This window comes from Coenobita brevimanus, chromosome 29 (genome assembly GCF_032717465.1).
Source record: "Coenobita brevimanus isolate Jiangsu-jjx chromosome 29, ASM3271746v2, whole genome shotgun sequence".
Taxonomy (NCBI): Eukaryota; Metazoa; Arthropoda; class Malacostraca; order Decapoda; family Coenobitidae; genus Coenobita; species Coenobita brevimanus.
In genome coordinates, this window is record NC_136982.1 from 13,762,594 (window position 1) to 13,766,596 (window position 4,003).

General features: G+C 38.1%; 1 non-coding gene across 1 annotated transcript; it reads left to right on the plus strand.

Moving 5' to 3' along the window:
* Window positions 1-893: 893 nt before the first annotated feature.
* LOC145395100 (5S ribosomal RNA) lies at window positions 894-1,012 on the plus strand. Its single transcript, XR_013896531.1, has one exon. It is a non-coding gene; the product is annotated as a 5S ribosomal RNA (ribosomal RNA).
* Window positions 1,013-4,003: the final 2,991 nt, after the last annotated feature.

Here is a 4,003-nt window from a genome sequence, read left to right on the forward strand (position 1 = left end):
GAATATGTGGAGAGAATGTAGAATAAAAGACTGACCAAGAAGGTGTATGAAGGTGAGGTGGACGGAGGGAGAGGGAGGGGTAGGCCGAGGATTAGGTGGATGGATGGAGTTAAGAGGTATATGAGGGAGGGAGGGTTGAGATGGGGGGAGGGTAGTCAAATTGTGGGTGACATAGCGACTTGGAGGCGTTGTGTCTGTGGCCACCCTTTGCAGGATTCGGGCGTCGGGCTATATATATATATATATATATATATATATATATATATATATATATATATATACATACATATATATATATATATATATATATATGTATATATATATATATATATATATATATATGTATATATATATATATATATATATATATATATATATATATATATATATATATATATATATATATATATGTATGAATACATACATATATATATATATATATATATATATATATATATATATATATATATATATATATGTTTATATTTATATATATATATGTATATACTGTATATATATATATATATATATATATATATATATATATATATATATATATATATATATATATATATATATATACAGTATAAACATATATATATATATATATATATATATATATATATATATATATATATATATATATATATATATATATATATATATATACAGTATAAACATATATATATATATATATATATATATATATATATATATATATATATATATATATATATATATATATATATTATGAGGTGCTCTGTGGATAAACCCCTAAAGGATCAGAATCAGTAAACGGAAAATAAAAAAAATGAAGGTTAGATAATGATTTCTATATTTATTTGCCATTATTAGACGAATGAATGCATTATTATTATTATTATTATTATTATGCCAACGGCCATGCCACGTTGAGTACACCGCTTCCCGTCCGATCAGCGAAGTTAAGCAACGTTGGGTCTGGTTAGTACTTGGATAGGTGACCGCCTGGGAACACCAGATGCTGTTGGCATAACGTTCTCCCTACGTGTCAAGTGGGGTTGGTGGAGGATTAGTGCCTCTCCCTGTAAAACAATTAACTCTAAGCCATTGACCACCCCGTTTATGATACATGGCGTCTGGCAATGTATATATATATATATATATACACACACTAATCCCTCTACTATTCGATGTATTAGAGCCAAAGGCATGTCCGGAAAATGGTCCCGTCTGGAAAGTTGGGGCCTGGCTCCTGGACTGGTATTTAAGGACCCTACCCCAGCATAACTTTTAAAGCCACCTAAATAACTCCCTACTGGATATGCATAGCATCTGTTTAAAGCTATTTAAGACCCCATTCACACCAATAATGGACATAAAGCATGAAGTAAATGAAAAGGAACCAAAGAATGAGGAATTAGAAGTGACTGTACCTTTGCTCTACTAAAAATAATTTCATCCATACTAAATGCTCTCAACTCTCCAACTCGAATTCTTCCCGCTCCTTCTGGCACCTTGCCAAAAACCTTTCTAACAACTTTACCTCATCATCCTTCCCTCCTCTTTTCTACTCTGATGGTTCTGTAGCTATTTCTTCTACTGATAAAGCAGATCTCTTCGCACAGACTTTCTCCTCCAATTCCACCTTAGATGATTCCGGTGCTGTTCCTCCATCACTTCCCCCCTCTGACTTCCTCATAGCTGACATTAAAATTTCTTCAGTTGATGTATTTTCTGCCATCACTGGCCTCAGTACTAACAAGGCATATGGGCCTGATGGGGTCCCTCCTGTTGTTCTCAAGAACTGTGCTTCTGTACTTACACCCTGCCTAGGCAAACTATTTCGCCTTTGTCTGTCAACTTGTACCTTTCCTTCTTGCTGGAAGTTTGCTCTCATTCAGCCTGTCCCAAAGAAGGGTGACCACTCTCAACCCTCCAACTATCGTCCAATTGCTTTAACGTCCTGTATTTCAAAAGTTTTCGAGTCAATTTTTAATAGAAAAATTTTAAGGCATCTTTCCTATCACAACCTTCTTTCCGATCGTCAGTATGGGTTCCGTCAGGGACGCTCCACTGGCGATCTTCTCACCTACCTTTCAGACTCCTGGTCATCCTCCTTTCGGGACTTTGGCGAAAGCTTTGCCATTGCACTTGACATCTCAAAGGCTTTCGATTGAGTCTGGCATAAATCTTTAATTTCCAAACTGCCCTCTTACGGTTTCTATCCTTCTATCTGTGCCTTCATCGCTAGCTTCCTTTCTGGTCGTTCTATAGCCGCTGTTGTAGACGGCCATCGTTCTTCTCCTAGATCTATCAACAGTGGTGTTCCTCAGGGCTCTGTCCTATCACCAACTCTCTTCCTTTTATTCATCAATGATCTTCTAAGCTGTACATCTAACCCTATCCACTCATACGCTGATGACTCCACCCTTCACCTTTCCATTCGGTTCCCGCAACGCCCATCTCAACAGTTACTTCAAGAAACAAGGGATGAGGCTATGGCACACCTAATGTCTGACTTTGCTAATATCTCTGACTGGGGTAAAAATAATATGGTTGTCTTTAATGCATCTAAGACTCAGTTCTTACACCTATCAACCCGACAAAATCTTCCACAGGTATACCCACTAATGTTTAATAATGTTCAGCTTAATCCTGCATCATCCTTGAACATGCTTGGTATTTCATTTACTCGGGACTTATCTTGGAAAGATCATATTACATCTCTTGTAAAATCTGCTTCCAAGAGATTGGGTGTGCTAAGCCGACTCCGCTCTTTCTTTACCCCTGCACAATTGTTGACTCTATACAGGGGTTTTATCCGCCCCTGTGTGGAGTACAACTCTCATGTTTGGGGAGGCTCCCCACATACAGCTCTTCTCAATAGGATGGAGTCAAAGGCTTTTCGTCTCATTAACTCTCCTCCTCTTACTGACTCCCTTCAACCTCTGTCTCTTCGCCACACTGTTGCATCTTTATCTCTTTTCTATCGCTACTTTAATGGTCACTGCTCCTCAGAACTATCTGCCTGCATTCCTCCACCTCTACGACGGGTGCGTAGCACCCGTCTAGCAGCAAACTCTCATCCCTTTTCTGTCCAACTCTCTAATGCAAGAGTTAACCGTTACTCCCAGTCTTTCATTTATGCAACAGGTCAGCTCTGGAACTGTCTCCCTCTGCCTGTATTTCCAGCTGCCTATGATCTCCAGTCTTTCAAATGCAGTGTGTCCAGGCATCTCAAAATGATCGGATCTTGAATTTGGCTCTCTATTGTATTTTGTTTTTCTCTTGGAGGGAACTGTTACTGCGGGCTCATGGCCTTTGGTTCCTTCTTCCTCGCATAAAAAAAACAAAAAAAACAGGGTACTTACAGCACGTTTGTGACCGCATTTTCTAAGGTTTTGGCAGTGGTGATAAAGCTCTTGAACCACGTACAGTAATCCAGTGTTGTGCTGCGCTTAGTTCTTTGCATTGTGAGTTATAATTGTTTAACACTGCACATTGTTCCTGGCTGCATCACGCCAGTTTCAACCGCTAGTTTCAACCGCCAATTTGCACTCCACAGTTAATCCTTTGCACTCTAAATTCTAATTTCTTAACATTGCACAACACTGTAAATTTCCGTGTGGTCTAGTGGCGAGGTAATGCAGTTTATTCACCGTTGATTCACGAAAAATGAGCAAGTGTGGCTTCCATTGCGATTAGCATCTACTCGCAATCGAAGTCAGACAGTAACTGTTGGTTGGAGTGTTGGTGACGGGGAAACAGAGTTGCAAGATCGCAACAGCCACATTACCAAACGCGTCCATTTTCATTACCAAATTTAACTTTTCATTACCAAATTCATAAAGCTAGCATTTATTCTTCACTAATTATATGCACAAGTGGAAATACATGTAATAACTCTTCTTGTAATTAACAGCATATTGATTATGTCCATGCTATGTTGGCTAGCAGATTAATCAGAGAGAGCAAACAATCCACCATCTCCATCCTGTGTATCCTCATACATGTAAATAAT